The sequence below is a fragment of the Plectrocnemia conspersa genome, unplaced genomic scaffold, assembly GCF_051122295.1.
Source record: "Plectrocnemia conspersa isolate PC_06_02 unplaced genomic scaffold, ASM5112229v1 ptg000009l, whole genome shotgun sequence".
In the NCBI taxonomy this organism is placed as follows: domain Eukaryota; kingdom Metazoa; phylum Arthropoda; class Insecta; order Trichoptera; family Polycentropodidae; genus Plectrocnemia; species Plectrocnemia conspersa.
The window spans coordinates 24082633-24101204 of NW_028277173.1; the positions used below are offsets into that span (position 1 = coordinate 24082633).

General features: G+C 31.9%; 1 protein-coding gene across 11 annotated transcripts in view; it reads right to left on the reverse strand.

Annotated features, from left to right (window-relative positions):
* The window catches only part of ERR (estrogen-related receptor), a 74113-nt gene that overhangs the window by 42289 nt on the left and 13252 nt on the right, over positions 1 to 18572 (reverse strand). For 3 of the 11 annotated variants that reach the window (XM_088192535.1, XM_088192531.1, XM_088192530.1), the window contains exon 3: positions 1265 to 1317. The exons of the other annotated variants lie outside the window; for them this stretch is intronic. The gene's annotated coding sequence lies outside the window, so the exon portion shown is untranslated. The remainder of the gene's footprint in view (positions 1 to 1264; positions 1318 to 18572) is intronic. 11 annotated transcript variants of the gene reach the window in all.

Consider the following 18572-nt stretch of genomic DNA (forward strand, 5'->3'; position numbering starts at 1 on the left):
GAAGAAGTGCTTCGCTAGGATTACTGATAATGGAGCCACATTCGAGTGTGAATCGCTAATAAAATAAATCGACACGCGCTCCGCATAACTGATACGAGCATCTTCGATGTGCATACTAAATCCCGCCACTACCAAATCCTTGACGGATATATTTTTGTTTATACACACCAGGCAAGGATATATAGAACGTCGATTGACTACCTGTACAGCGACTCCATGAATAAAGACATCATGTGTACGAATGTGCTGAAACATTTCTATCAGCATATATTTAATATTATGAGTTCTCAATTGCAATAATAGTGAACCATTGTGATACCAAAAAAAAAGAATACCATAACTCACATATTGACGGCACAGTGCATATTTATGTTTACATCCAATGCGCTGACTTTGACGCAGTGTGTTTTGAACTGGTTAACCTCAAAATGTAATATGCATATAACAGTAAATTGACCATTCATAAGTCACGAGTCAAAACAACCGGATTAATATAGGCTTTTATATATAGTATGATAGAAATATAATTAAATATGTTATGCTATCACGACTATAAGATACAACATTTTTATGTTCCTATTATGCTTTATGTAAATAAATTACCATTAAATCACACAATTCGTAAGAAACAATGATGTAGTATGTTCGTGCAAAATATACGATGTGGAATGAATCACAAAATAATGGCATAACACGCAACGAGGAAATGACAGTTGAAAACGAAACACCTTATGGTAGAATATATACTAGAATGAAGCTGTAGAATGGTGTCAACAGTTACTAGTGTCTCATAAATTTATTCAACGCGAATCATCAGCAAAAAGTCAAGAGAAACGTGGCGCCGCAATTCCTCCTGAAGGGATCCTTACGTAATAAATAGCACACATTGTATTTACAGTTTACATGACTCATATGCGGATTATATCTAGTAAGGATTCCAGTCACGCGACCGAAGAAAATAAATGATTGATCAAAGCGTCAACGATAGATAAAAGTAGATCTAGATTCGAAAGTAGGGATGGATGGTGGTAAATGAAAGAGGTGTCGTGACACCACAAATGTTACGTCACACTCTCCTCCGTTAAGACTTGCGCAACGCAACATTTGTATTCCATGGTCAGGGACAAACAACTTCACAGCTCACAATACATATTGTGTATGCTTATATACATACATACGCGTATTGTAATGTAATAAAATAAACAACCGGCTATTGTGTATTATGTAACATGAATGTGTGTGTGTGATGTGGAGAATATTATACCTTGAATGCATTTGCAGATTTAACGACGATAAATCTATATAGCTCACCTGAAACTGAAAAAATAAAAAAATAAAAACTTAGGTTTAAATAATACTTTAAATAATAAATATATGGATGTACAAAATAATTTGGCCACCAGATTCGAATGAATGCGAAGGTCTTGAAAACAATGGAGGTGTTAATTTGAAAGTGTGTTCGAAAAAAGTGCAATTATGACTAACGATTAATGATAACTTGGACCTTTTAAAATCAACTCAATTAAAATATCAGGCAAAAAAATGAAGGATGTACAAGACGGAAGTTATTTATCTTAATAATGTTACTGCCCGTCAAGAGTAAAATATATGAAGGAAAAAAGCCATTTGTATATGTTCCAATCCAAAGCTAATGTGGCATGCCTGTTTTATGGCAACAATTATTGTTGCTATAAATAAGGCATGCCACATTGGCTTTAAGCCGGAATCTGGAACATGATTTTTTTTGTATATCTTATTCGCAACGGGCGGATTTTTTTAATTTGAAGGAAGTGTAAGGTTCGTATTCGGTTTATGAAGAACTATTACCCCAGCTAAGTATAAATAATCAAAATGCAATTGTTAGCAATTGGGAGCTTTGTGAGAGGGTTAAATCGCTGAATAAAAAATTGAATTTCATCAGTATAAAATTTACTCTAATTTATTTAGCTTATGCCGTTCTTCAATGTTCAATTCTATAACAATTTTAGCCAATTAAGAGATTGAACTGGTAGAATTGAATTTATTTTTCATTTGCTAATTTCGTTGTACATACGGTGAAACATAGGGGTGAAAATAGATTGCTGTTGCAAGGCAGCAGCAAGAGTAGGAAGCATGCTCATGTGAGAGGATAGCATAACCAATATTTTAAAAGCATTTTACTCATAGAATTTATATTGTAAAATATTGACGAATATTAGATAATCCAATTTTCAACTAAACAACAAGGGTTGGTTGACCTGTAGACAAAACAACCAAAAAATTATGTATATGAGTGTCCTCATCAGCTTTAATCTTGTTATGATTTCATAAAAGTATGGCTTGCTACATATAAAAATGAAATGACAAAAATAATATCTTACATAATTTGAACGGCCTTGACCGCCAGACGTGACGTCAAGGACGTACCCTTTTAACCCTTCAATATATAAACTTCACGAAATACGCTACGTACAGATACTAAAGAATCTTCAAGTATTTTTGTACCAGAAAAAACATGTAATATGATAGATATTGGAATAAGAACATAAATAGTACATACATTATTGGATAATTTATCTTTAACGTTAAAAAGCGTATCAAGTTGCCCTTGAAATTGCATTTAATAGAAACACGTCATATGAGTATATTATTATTATAAAAATGCATTCACATTTTTATAATCATAATATATGCATATTTTATAGATTACACTACACATTTTAGTAAAATGGGTTCGATTTAACAGAAATTTGTGCATTTAAATAAATACTTTGTTCCATAAAACGAATTGTTTGTGCATTTATGTAAGGTAAATCTTCGGTTATTCATAAAGTGTTCACTATTCGACCAATGCTCGCTGCACGTAATCTTTCTCACAGTAATGCACAAACAATTCGTTTTATGGCACAATTATTTTCTATATTTCTCATCTACTTAAATTACATACTCACATAGGAGTGCAATTTCCAACAACAAACGTCCGATCAACACGAGTTACGTAACACAAACAGAGCTAAGTTCAAGTCCATTTCATCGTTCAATCAAAACAAGATATGAATTTATAATTTCTTGCATATTCGATACTATTTATACGCAATCGATCATCACATGATGCATTTCCGTCCTTCATATTTTTCTATGACCTTCGCCTATATTTACAATGAAACTATGAAACTAGCATCAATTTTTAAATTAAAATTATAATTTAAATTTAATATTATAAATTTCTCGCTACATTGTTTAGTTATTTTTTAATAAAGTAGGCCGGAAAAAAACATTTAAGATACGCTGATACAATATAAAAAATATATTTTTGTGAAAAAATAGTCGCAGTTGGTGCATCGCATATTCAAGAATTCGCGTTGGTTGTATAGTTACAAGTGATGCAACGTTTTCAAGATGCAAACAGCTAAACATACAAGCATTATGTGCAAGTTGTGTTAAGATATTATATTATAGGCAGACTTAATTAATTTCATATTTTATTGCTTGAAACTCAAAGAGTAACGTAGAGAAAAGTTGTGTTATGATTCTAGATAGGCTTTAATTAATATACTTAAATACTATGCAGTTATCGCGACTACCCATAATCGTTGCGACGGATTCGTATCCATTGAATTTTTTAAACAACGACATATCAAACGATATTGTGTATCCGAGCGGACATCCAATAAACGGTATCCAATAACAGTTCTAAACGTAAAGCTGTGGCCAATTGAAAGTTGACATGGCGGTTCTTATACGTATTTTAATTATTTTTCAACTTTGACGCATTTTTACACGTTTTTGAATTTATTATAGTTAATTATAATTATTAATTTTCAAGTAAAAAAATATGGGTATTGTAAAATTAGGAATATATAATTGCGTCAATTCTGGGAAAGGTGTATTTTTTTCGTCGTCCCAGTAAGTGCATAATGGCGAGCCTCCAACTCAACACGTGCGCGCGACATTGAGGACATTGAAAAATTAGAAGCTTGTAAATAAATACTTTTATAACATTTTAACAAAATTATTTTAACGTAATTTCACATTTATTTTTAATAAATTCTTGTATTCTGCCTGGCATCGATAAATACAGATTTTCAATTATTTTAAAATCGACCTCCTCTTCCTAATTTTTGAAGACTATTCTCAACGCTTCATATAATATTGTAGTACACAACTACTCTATTTAGATATATTGTTTTACTATAAGGTTAACTACTATCAACATGGTGTATAAGGTATATTACTTCATTTAGTGATCGATCAGAATTACAATAAATAGTAATCATTAACACCAATCTGAAAACCGTTAGTCCCAAACTAACGTCTTTCATTACTGCTCCACGATTTTGAAAACGTAAATCAAGCCGCGTAGCGAGAAATTAAAAATCGTTTCTACTATTAAGAGTAAATCTGATATTAAAACATATACTAAACCAATGCATAGACACTGTTTTGATCAAATTTTCTTTGTTAGGCGCCATAAATATACCTCATATCAAAGCAATTTTTCAGACAGTATATAGGAAGATGATATCGTATCATTGCACACATGTTTATTTTCATAATGCAAGAAACAACATTCACACATGAAAGACAACGATAAGAAACACAATCCGATCGTGCATTTTGATATTAAGCTAATAAAACTGTAACGTGTAATTGAAAACCAAATAACGTTTCTATAATAATTATTATTTAAACAATAAGAATTTTCCATATTGTATATATATATATAACATTGCAATAACAATTATAAAAAATAATTAAAAACGCCATTCGCGATAAGTCGATGTCGTTACATTGAACTTGACTTTAATAACCATCTTATCTGATTATGGAGCGTATTTGTTGAAAGCAATTAATGGGTTACTTAATTGTTTATTTTTATAAATATATTCAAACACACATAAAACTCGTGAAAACATCACGCGAAAAATATATTTTTTTCATAAAGCGGACCATTGACACACTACCGAAATAGATAACGAGCAAAAAAATTGCACTTATATCAAACACACACATAAGTGAAAAAAAAGATAAGGTTTTCACGGCCAAGCGGCGACTGTGTGTGTACATGTCCGATAACGCTTATCACTCGTTACTGCCAAAATTCGCTGAAAACAAAGAAAAAGTCTGATTCGAATCGGCAGGTCCTTGACCTAGCCCAACGCGACGCAAAATGTTATAAATATATCAATTGTATACAATGAAACGATGATAATGTATTGCATTCACATAATATTGTGCATATGTATGTAATTATTATATACATGTACTCATGACTGATCTCACTGTAGTATTGCTGCGTGGACGATATGATTTTATACATACATAATTAATCAAATTGCGCTAGTTAAAAATGTATATTTTTGTAAACGTAAACGTACTAAAATTTACCGATTGAGACTTTCATTGAATGCAAATTTAGCAAAACTTTAATTTAAAACGAAAAGTATTTCCCGACCATCTATAATTGTGATAATCGGAGCGGTTTTAGGATTGAACCCAAGACAAAAGAACAGCGAATCAGAGCAATTATACTAACTAGATCAACGGTGGCGACGCAAATAATTAAGAATGTGCACCTACAATAACCACGGATATTGTCTCCAAACTAGCAATTAGTGAGTGTGACACAACTTACTCAATTTCGAACGAAATTTACCTAGTGTATGTGACATTAACAAAAATTCTAGTTCCACCCCGAACCATATGCATTTTACTTCTCATATGTAGCTTTAAAATTTAAGGAAATATCAAAAGTTAGTTTGCTGCGCAAAAAAATCTCAGGTATGAGCCACAAATGCACAGACATATACCACGTTTCTGGTAGCTTGGGTTCAAAATTATATCATTAACAATAAAAAATCTGAATAGAAAAGTTTGGTATAAGAACATCAAAATAAAATCATTATTAATTAAATTACGCTGTCGAAATTGTGAATGTAATTCGGACCATAACGTTCTCTTTCCTAGGCGTTGCATTATTAAATCAATGATAATATATAGAAATCTGCTTATTTAATATTTTGTATTAAAAATATTCGATGCTCGAAATTATATAATAGCTCGTTTCTGCTTTCGAATGCAACATATAACGCATGATAGGAATATCGATGGTACTCACTAGGTCAAGGTTCCCAGAAGGCTGTCGTCATATTAACGACGCTTCATCATATATTAAAATGATTGCAGATATAAATTAATTTAATCGTTGAACAAAGGATTAACGTGCACGTGAATTCATTAAAGCATTGAACGCAATAGATAATTGTCAACTTTATATATCGATAGTGAGCATACTTTTATTTTATTTCACATTGAGATTTTTTGCATGATTAAAAATAAAGTGAAAGCATAAAATATTCATTAGACCGGACTAATACCTGAAAGTGCTGAGTTAAGCCTACAGTTTTTCTATATATAAATATTTTGATTTATCTACGAACATTGGCGCCAATATTGACATACGTTTAATAAGTAATATTTTTAATTTAAAACAAATAAATTGTGTTAATAATAATTTTAGTGAAAAATTCGATTTAATTTATACAAACGTAAATAATTCTATAGTAATTAAGAGCGAATTCACATTGGTGCCGGAAGACAATTATAACCCGGCGCTAATGATCAAGTTAAATGTAAATAAAAATAGCATAACTACGAATGAGGTGGAATGCGTGAGCGATCGGAATGTATTCGGATGGTCGTTTGGAAATTGTGTAGATTTTGATATATTAAATAATTTACTTTTGGTATGGATTGGAATCGAGTGGAAAGTGCCATACTGTGTCATTTTATCGATCCCGTACGCCATCAGTTTATTCCTACGATCTCGATAGTAACATTTTGACTAGAGAAACTTCCACTAAAGATCCCGGAATCACTTTTAAGTTAAATAGTTTTTTAAGATAATTAGGCATCCTGTGAATCAATAATCGATCATAGAAGTAATCATCTATAGGTGGTGGATAAATAAACGTATTAAGCCATAAACATAAAATTGATACGATTACATTGGCCTTCGTGCACATAAATAGCGTTATCAGATCCTATACATCGGCGAGGCGCTCACATTATAACTGTGTCACTCAAAAAGAGATTGTCTAGTTATGGACACTTGCAAAAGTGGCCATACGAGCATAAATCCATAACATACAGTGTAACATTAAAATTCTACATAAATAATAATCGTGCGACTACTTCTATAGCTAGACGGCAATAAATATTTATGCGGTATAAAAAAAGTGAAAAAAGCGTGCGATTTAATTTGCCCCAGGGGAGTATAGTTGCACATTAAAAGGCAATATTTTAAAATCATAATGTCAAATTTGATGATACATCACAATACCTCACGCCTATGTTTTGTAAATCTAATAAGCCCATTAAAATACCTACTACTCGAATATGAGATTAATAGTATCGTATCCATTGAAAAATAAACAGAAAGCTAATAGAACCAACCAGTTATTATGCGATTAAAAAAAATACACTAAACCACATAGCCAGAAAAATAAGACTAGCAAGTTCTTAACCTGTGGTGATGAAAATAAACAAATCTAAACCCGCCCCCAAATGGTCGCAATCGACGCACGCGTTGTGAGCCTCCTACATTTCGACCAAGCGTATATAAACGCATACATTGCGCACATCATTGACTTCCGTCAAGAACTTTCACTTGTTACTTCAAATTAAGGACACAAGAGAGCATATCAGAACTCGCACCAAGCGGGGCTAAGCTAAACATCGACCGAGAAAACAGCCGCTTCCCTCTTCACGGCTCTTGAGTCAAGCTACGACGTTCGAAATCCAAAGTTGTACCCAATCTTCAAAGATGACTGTATTTTACAGACGCATACGATAATATCAGGAATTTATAGTAATTATACAGATTGTTACACAATATTAATTTAAAGCTAAATGAATTTTACTTTTACATGAAATTAAACTCTTGGCATTTAATTCAGTACAAGAGATATATGCAAATGCTTACAGAAGTTATTTCTATCTTGATGAGATGAAAGCTAAACTATAGATTTGCAATCCTTTTGTTTCGGATATGAATTGGAAAATATTACCGCATATTAGTTAGACTCAAAAATAATTTTTAAATTCTGGCGTTCCTTGAAAGTAGCCTATTTTTATCTTGTAAAACGACTTTCTCGGTTTATAATAATTTATCAATGTAAATCAGAATTTTATAGATTTTTAACAATGAAAACCAAAACTTGAAATCGATTAAATGTCCAGCAAAAATATGCGTGTTGCCATGTTTCATGTTCTCTTTCAAGATAAATGCTTGGTAGCTTTTTTGCCTTAGTAATTTTCTTCTTTGTATTTAAAAATAATATTTAAAGTAGTTAAAGTAGTCCATAAAGTTAATAGATCTATACCTTATACTATCTCCTTTAGTTCAAACAACTTTAGTGATCGACTGGCAGCAATAATAATAATAATAAGTATAGTTAAGTCGTCTTATAATCCACCACAAGCTTGGATGATTTTGGAAGTTCATTAACTAAGCGCTAAAGCTAAGATGTTTACAGTTATTAAATAATTGGTACCACTTTTAGCAGATTCGTTAATCGATGCCTTTATATTATATATAGTTCAGTAAATTCCAATTTCATTAAAATATTAGAGTGTACTCATTTTGCAATACTAATGGTAAAATAAATATTTCTTAAGACGTTAAGTCTTGTTCGAAACCTACCACTTTCAACTGGGTTGTAAATAAGGCTGAGTGTGGACTAAACATGAATTTTTAAAGTTGTTGCTGAACAAGCTTTTTCAAGTTGTTAAGATACATTGCAAATGCCTTAAATCCTTATTATCTATGCGCAGTATTTTGAATCGATACAATTCACTCTCCAGTGGTTATACAATATTAACAAGACACCCTTTTCTTTAAAAGAAAGATTCCAAAAACGTATTGAATTATTTAGCGCGTCGCGTCTGAGACAGTCTGGGATGCTGGGAAGTTCACGCCAGTAGGACACCCCTCCAGTCGTAACCGCGTTACGATTGTCTCGCGACACAACAGTCGCACCCCTAGCAACCTACCCCATCCCCCACACTCCCACGGATCGACCGTTGTTTTGGCGGCGTCTGGGGGGTCAGACGTGACGTCACGAGGTGGGTGTGTGGGAGGCGGCTTCGTCTGGCCGATAGCGAAAGCGCCGGGTGAAATGTGCGGTCTGTGCGTGTAGCTGCTAAAAGTGAGAAGCAAAAACATGACCGTCCTTCACCCTGCTAAAGCAGGCGGCAAAGCCCGAAAACGTAATCATCATAATAAAGTTCAAGTGCCTTTGGTTCTTGGTTGACATTTTCGGCTGGGTTTGTTTGTGGATGGGCAGTAAAGCAAAGTACTGAAATTATAGATCTACATGTTCATAACTGATTGATAAGCTTAAGCTGATTACGTTTTTAAATAAACAAAATAAATTAATTTGAAAAAAAATAGAGGAAGCGGCGCTTCCACCGCTTCTATGGACGTTTTAGTTAAAGATGAACTTATATTAACAACTTTGATTGTTTTATTTCTTAAGACATACATGTCCAAATAGAAATTTTGATTTTTATTATAGAACTTCGCGTTAATACAAACCAACAACGCATAATAAAATAATAAAATATACAATACTTCGTAAAAAAAAACTATTCGTACCAAAACCAAGCAAAACCTAATAGAACTAAATAAATAAAATAAATAAAAAATAAATAAATAAAAACTATAGTTTAAGGCAAAATAATATTACTTTCTTTTTATTATTTTTCATATAAAATTATACATTTTAATATTTATTAAATTCATTAAGAGCTATGTTTTTGAGTTCTGATTCATATTTTTACTTTTTAATTAATATTTCCTTTGCTGTAGTGTACACCTGGCGCGTACGGTGAGATACACTCCTTTTCGCTCACTCACGTGTTGAAAGTGACGAAAGTGAGTGAGAGGAAATGGGCTTGCGGAACGCAATCTTTCACTCACTTAACACGCGAGCGAGCGAAAGGGAATGTATCTCACCGTACGCGCCTGGTGTAGTTACGCCAGATAGTTATATATTATATTTACTGAATAAATAATATATGAAATTATTTAATAATATTTTTAAAATTTAAATTGATGTAAATGATTTCTATAGAAAATAAGATCAATAAATGAAATATTATGAAATATATTGACATAACAAAAAAATATTGAAAGCCTCTGTATTGATATAAAAAATTTCACAAATCCGAATAATATTGTACTATATAATACATATGAAAAATAAATGTTATTATTTGTTCTATAACTTACTATAAATGCAATATAAAATAATAAATAAATAAATAACAATGTAAAATTAAATCATTCCCAGGTGTCTACTAACAAATTAACAAATTCACTACTCAAAGGGTTGAGTAACAAAATGTATAGTACTGCTCACCAAGCGAATAAATGATATTACAAAACTAACCTCAGATTTTTAATCAGGCATGATATAATTTAAAATATAAATCACGTTATAAACTGTGATTAAGTTTATTCTTTGTAAAATAAAACATGATACTTTTAATTGTTATCATTTTAATTGGCACGGTCAGTGATACTATTAAAATATAAGTATCGAGCAGGGCGGCCAAACTTTTGATCACTACGGGCAACCTAATTTTTAAATTATTGTTTGTGTTGGGTGATCATAAGAAAAGTGATAATTTAAAAGCAAAAATAAGTTTAAATTTAAAATAAACAGATAATACCAATACCTATTCAATACCAAGTTATTTTAATAACAGAAATTAATGATTACTTCACACAAAAATAAAAATAAAACAATACGTTATTTTATTTTATTTTTGGCGGGTAACTATGAACAGTTACGCGGTCGACCGGTCGACCGCGTTCGACGCTTTGTCTATCCCTGGTATAGAGTACCAAAATTAATTAATTGTTTTATTACATCCATACACTTTTTAAGTGCATACATGTGTGATTTCGTACAATTATTAATTTCGATTAAGCCATTTCATTGCATTTTTAGCAACACATATTATCTGTTAAAATACTAATTGTTTTTAAAAACATATATTTTAAAATAATGACTGGCCGTTTAATTCAAATAGTAACCAAAATCAAACAAAACTTACTAACTAAATACATTCAGATCTAACTAAAAACTGAATAATAAATTGGACAAAAATAACTATTGCATAATTTGACATTTAAATCAGTTGTGCAATATTTTTATTAAAACATAATAAAATCCATCATAGAAGGCAATAGCCAAGAACTACGCCTAAAAATTGATTCGTATACGTTTACCAGACTACAAAAATACACGTGTTTCAATAATTAGGACGATGTTAAGTGTCTAAAAATAAAAGGCAAAGCACCGACTTATAGATGCTCAGTCATTCGGTCACACCTTTATTACACAATTCAATAATACGAAAAAATATTTTCACCTAAAGATTCGAGGAGGATGAGGAAACTATAGAGACCTATAAAGATTCCAAACACACGGCCCAGCCGCCCTCATACCCCGATCGTCTGGCAGGAAAGGCAGCGCGCGCACATTTCCAGGCCATGAATGGCCAAACTGAGCGTCTGCGGAATGGGCAAGTTCACGGCCATTTGGTCTGCGTCGCGTTTAGTCGGCAGAGAAATTATGACGAAACACGAAACGTCGAAGTTCAAATTATGAATCCTGAGGTGAACAACCCTCTGCACACAAAAATACCACCGCCAATGACGAACGTGCAAAAATACACAAAATCCGACGAGAATGTAACCAACAGCTTGGCACTGACGCAGCAGCAGCAACGGCAGCAGGCAATCGAGAAAAAATCTTGGAATCGTTTCAAAACGCATTCGCATACATTTTTTCATTGCTTGCATGTGTATCAGATAGCAAGAGAAAAATAAATAGGCGCCCGATCGGCGATCAATCAGCTAATTTCAGGAGATGCTTTAACCAAAACAAGCCGATAGTTTGATACTTCTGAGCGCGAAACGCAAAACATCCGCAGATAAACATTGATCCGATACTTCAGCAATTTCAATTTGGGTGCGATTTAACAGGTAATTATTTTAACCTCTTAACCGGGCATGACGCCTAAAGGCGTCGTAATCATATTTCAAACATAATGGGCGTGACGCAATAAATCGTCATTGAATTTTAAAAAGTGTTTTCAAGGGTTAGGGCGAATTAAATGGCTACCTCATAGCAAAGTCATATAGCAATAACAACACAATACGATAACACTTGCCAACTGAAAAAAATGGTTTTGACCATCTATCAAAATAATTATTTTAGTCAAATTTAACTTATGGAAAGCGTGCTTTCTTCTTAGCAATGAAATGATCTCAGAAGAAAACCGTCTAGGATATGACACGTCAAGCAGTATAGGGCGCTTTCGAGTAAAGAGCTGATGGAACACACAGTAGAACACCTCATAGAAGGTCGTTAAGGAAGATTCAACATCAACGCACTCGCCTATTCGATTTCAGTCCGTACCTAATAGTAAATTATTCAATAAAGCAAAATCTACACAATTTCCAAACGACCATCCGAATTCATTCCGATCGCTCACGCATTCCACCTCATTCGTAATTATGCTATTATTATTTACATTTAACTTTATCATTAGCGCCGGGTGATAATTGTCTGTGAATTTGCTTTTAATTACTATGCAATTATTTACATCTGTATATATTAGATCTAATATATCACCAAAATTAATATTGACACAATTTATTTGTTTTAAATTAAAAATATAACTTATTAAACTTATGTCAATATTGGCGCCAATGTTCGTGGATAAATTAAAATCAGAGTTTATCGAGGAAAGAATGTAGGACTAGTGGTTTCATAAATACTTATACATCCTTTTTGCTGACATAAAAATATTTAAAAAATAATATAAAAAATATCTTCAAACGCTATGCATTAGTGACTGTCGCTGCGTGTCCAGTGATCCAGGTAGAGAATAATCTATGATAGGGTTAAGACTAATCACCTATCAACATGTAATGTACAGCACTACACTCCAACAAGATATTCACAAAGAAGAAGAGTTATTATGCATAAATTATAACAAACAAATCATAAATCATTCAAGGTCGCTAAATTAACAGTTAGGAAGCCGAGACCGAATTGCAATATGCTAATTGATTTAATACAATATAATAAACGAGTTGCATGAGTACATATTTATTTATACACCGACGTGTTTGCATATTTTGTTCGTTGTCGTCTTTGCCCATTACTGAACACGTGAACGTGGTGGACATTAACGACTGCGAAACTTTAGCGTCGATCTTAAAAGATTCAGAGGGATTGATTTTTAAAGTTTGTCACCGACTGCATTAAGCAACTTTTTACAAAAAATACAACTCCATGCTTCGTTAGGTAAAAATGATCGTTATTCATATTTTTGCATTCCAAATTGAAGCATTATATTTTCCAATTCAATTATAGTGGTCTTTGTCATAACAGTGGAGCACTGTTAATCTAATTAAAATCATCCAAATTAAATTACAGATAGGTTTGAACAAATCCGGGCGTTTCAACTCAATCCTTCCGTATTTCACTTATTAATTGCTTCGAATATTGCCTACTACAGCGTTTCTCAAACTGTGGTCCGGTGACCCTGAATAGAATATGTTATGGAATCCTCGAAAATGTTTAGTTGGCAACAGATCAACATATGATCGCAGCGTACAGATCTCACGAAATCGCAAATATAAATTGATATGATCCACAAAATATCATGTAAACAACAGGAATAGATATTTGCAGTCCTCGATAGTTCTCAAGAGTATAAAGAGCAAAAAACTATGATGTGGGCTTGCCTATCCATCAGATTTGACGAGCATATCGTGTGTGTTAAGCACAAAACATAAGAGAAAAAATCTTCACAAAATGGATTATACATAAAATCAATATTTATTTACCAAAGATACCTTTTGCTTTAAAATCATCAATAATTTATCTTCTTTTTAAATTTATACGTATAAAACATATGTATATGTATGCTATTTTAGTGTTTATGTCTACATTTTAGCGCAGTACAGATGCTGAATAATTTAACAAAATGATGCACCATAAATTCGCATTCATAAAGCAATACAGGAATGATTATAGCCAAATCAGTCGTGCAAGCATATGTGTTTAGCTCTTTATTTACTGTGATGTATACCCTGTGTACATGTCAAAGATACTAAATAAAATATTCGTATTATGGGTATTCATCCGCGATAAACATACATATTCAAATATGTAAGTAATTTTCGGAAGTGGCAAAAATAAATATTCTGTCAACCAAATCGAGTATCAATTTACCAATAAGACAAACGTATAAGTGCACATTGAAAACTATTTTAAAAAGTTAGACTATGCGAAAAATTGTAAAGAGAAGGTCAGAAATTAATAAACCGGATATAGACTAGTCAGATTTTTTATTTAATTATTATTGAACAGGTGCTTCTAAGACCAGAAAACTCAATCCTACCTGATTTGGAAATCAGCGCTTAATTTTACATATAAAATAGATTATTCATTTTTATTACAAATTTATTTCAAAAGATGTAACTTGTTAGCAAAATCTTTATAGATTTTTTTTTATAATACTACAATCACAACAATTAACACAGTGAAATTTTAAAAAATTAACTACTACCAAAAATAATCTTTTGTGTAAATATCAATATATAATATATATGAAATGCAACGAATAGTATATTCTCACAGCAAAAAGTGTTTCAACCCTTCTAGTGTCAAGCGAAATTATATATGATTATATATGTTTCTGAAAATTTTCAATTTTTTGTGTGAACCATTATTATAGGAACAAAATTAAATCTAGTTTATACAACTAAATACACAAATAGTGTAGAAGAAAAATATTTCATAATTTAAAAAAAAACACAACTAAAAACGGACACCCGCGTCCTTACGGCATTCAAATGGTTAAAACACTGAATTTGACCAGATATTATAACTTGAATAATCATGCAATATTTAATATATATTGAGATATCTTAACGTTTTGGAAAAAGGTTTAAAAGATAATGTAATTGATTGATGTATTGATATCATTAGTTAAAGCATTATTATGTCAATTATTTAACACATAAAATTAATAGAAAAAACGAATTATGTTAAATAAAGGCATTTTATTAGTCAAATATTCTAAAAATCCTAAGAAAGTGGCTTAAAAAAGCTTTGCCAACAACTAATACTGCTATACTGCTTTTAAACTTGATTTATATTATTAAAATAGTATTTTATTTATAAAAAAAAATACATTGGGAGAATTGGGTTAAAATTCCATGGCCGTCACTAATTTCAGAAGCGATTTATTAAAAATTTGGGCACCCCTGGAATAGTATATGAGTCGTTTAAAAGCAAAAGTGATCATCTACTAACTCACAGTTCCGCAAAAGTTTTGGAAGGGATTATAGGACAGACTACTAAGACGAAATTTATTACTCCGGATATAAACATGTTTAGTGAAAAAAAAACAGGCACAGCCTAGTCATTAATGATATTTACTTTTTTTGTATAAATTTGTTTTGTATTTACGTGTTTCATAGTTGATAGTTTTATTTCGTATTATTCTTTTCACTTTCTAAACCAGTGTTTCTCAAAGAATGATCTGCGATTAAATATTTTTTCCGGGTATAATCTACCCCCACAGTTGTTCGTAATAAGTAGATAAATAAAATATATAAAATACAGTGAAAGTAATTATTAAATATTATTGTACTAGCTTCGTTTATTTTAATTCTAAAAGATAAATAACAGATGACTCGCTGACGTTTAAAGAGTTAAAATTCTGCGATTTAGAACAGAAAAAGCGCGTGTGACAATTGTCTATTTAGGCAGATTAGTACCATTTATAAATACACCTTTCTAACGGATTTAACCAAAGAACAGTCAGCGTCTCTACAAATATAATCGGTAGAATATGACTATCAGGTACCCAGATTACTAATGCATCGTTGCCAAATCTCAAGCTGTTCAAAATAGTTGTTACGAAAGCGTTTTTATAAGAAAAGTAACAGAGTATGTTTCTGCCCTAAATCATCGAATATCGATTAATATAATAATATATTATAGTAATCAAATAATATTTCTATTCGAAACACATTTCCTTTCGGAATACACTTCTATCGGTATATTATATTTGGAACTTCCGCAAGATATTGACTTGGAACAAATGAGAGTTCAGTCAAACTAGCACCAAGCGAAGCTACAGAGTATCAACTGCGACTTAGAGGACAAAGGAAGTAGCAGCTTTTCACTTCACTTTCCAAGTCAAAAATAAGAGTTTAGCCCTATTGTTAGATAAGATAATTGCAGACATCGTGTCGCAGACAAGGCTACAAGCACAAAACGTATATACACTATACGCCCAGTGCCTGCGTTGCCAAATCTCCAGCTGTTTAAATTTTAACCGTTGTGCAAAAGGCCATCTTATAAAAAAAAAGTATTGTAAAATAATTTATTCCGTTTCCACCTCAAATTGTCGCATTGGCCAAAAGGTCAAGTGTAGGAAAAAACGAAAGTACATCCCCTATCTCCAAAAAACGTATATAAGCGCGAAATTAAACAAATTCGTTTTTGATGAACGCATTCAGAATCAACTATCCAGGACTATGAAGCACATAACGTTTACTTCGGTATGCATAAATCGTTTGCCAGATCTAGCCGAACCAAAAAAATGTTGGCATAGGTAAAGGCTGATATGCCGTTCTTCATTCTGTTCTGCGCAAAGTTGTCCAGGAAACAATCGCTAATATTGAGCTAATGTTGCTATAAATCGATAATTTTTTCGCTAAACCGATTATTTATCGGTGTCTAGACGCTGCTCGACAAAGAAAGTTAACACACACAAACTCAATTTATACGCACGTAATATCGTGCGGTGCGGTGTGTGATAACGAGACGTATGTATGTATGTACTTTTGAACATTTATCAATAGTCGGTCGGTACGATAAAAAAAATGCCGAAATGGCGTTTTCTTTGTCTCGGCACTTGCGATTTTTTTCGCGACCCTGACCGTCTCGGTGCACATAGCGTTGGCTAGAACGAAAGCGAGAGTGTGTTGTTTGAGCGGAAAATTCGCATTCTTGACCTGCGCCACTGAATTCGCTTTGGCACCGTTGGTCTATTTAGAGGGGAAAAAACCGACGCCTAATTATAAATACAGCCGCCACTAACGAATATATGTTATACATACATTAAAAACATATGCAATTTTTAACTTATCGTTTGAATCAATCATGCGACTTGAGTTGTTCTAAGAATGAATTACTAACCGGACCAGTAAAATTAAGTTAAATTCAGCCAATTTTTTTCTATATTATCTTACTTCACTTTTGAAAGAGAAATAGCATAATCGATAACTGGAGTCATGCGCAGAACAATATATATTCGTCCAAAGCGATATATTCTTAAATTAACCAGAGTAGATAAAGTTTTCTTTTAAAAAGTTCGCAGCTTTTTTTCTGCAAATGAGTATTTTAATATCAAGCAATTTAACGTTATCGTTGTTTTAATTTTATATTATCGTGTTACTCAATATGCAAACATGTCGCAGAACAATATATCAAATTTATACATATAAAAACAACCAATTAGAATGATTCGGTCACGTTGTTTTCATTGTGTCACTGGTTTAAATCTCGTCCTTTATTTCAGTTTTATAAGACAGTCCGGACAAGTTAGTCTCATTCTCAGACATACATACATGTTACATATATATTTACATCAAATGAAGACAAGTCTAAAATTAAAACATATTTTTGGATAAAAACGACCATGTCTCCTCTACCTGACATATAATATAAAACAATATTAATGCCATTAGCTTAAATAATAGTTCCACTTTAAGACCATGATAAAAATATGTGTATAGATGCACCACTTCACCCCTACTTCTCCACTTTAAATGTGAATTATATTGAATGATATCCATCTACCCACCTAGTTTTTTTATTTAATTAAAAATAGGTATCTAGTCATGATCAATTGAAGTCAGTTCTTGTCACCTCAAAAGTTATTTTATTTATAAGAAAAAAATATAAAAATAATACGTAACAACTAATAATACAAAATATCCAGAATCTTATCAAATATTTAGCCGTTAATTGGACAGCGCTGGTCTAGTATAATATTACAATAATTATTTTTTTTAATCTAGTAACTTTTTAAGAAAAATGTATAGATATATAAAATATAAATGATCGGGGAGAAGGTGGGCTCCCAATATTTATATTGCGTCATCAGGAATCAGACATATTATACAATTTATCTCATTGTATTTTGTCGAACTAGAGTTAATAAATTTTATAGACAATTGATTTTAAAGTAATTGGCATGGGAAGGAGGGATTTGATTAAAATTATGACAACGAACGTTTAGATTGATTTGGTAATCATAAAAGATTACATATATATAATACATACATATGTTTGACATAATTGTCGACTATTTGGGTGCCACCCAAGTTTTTTTTCAGAAAAAAATCAATAGAGAATTTTAGACCAAGTATATAAATGTAACTCCTGATCATTATAACTTATATATGTATACCTGTATAAACTTTT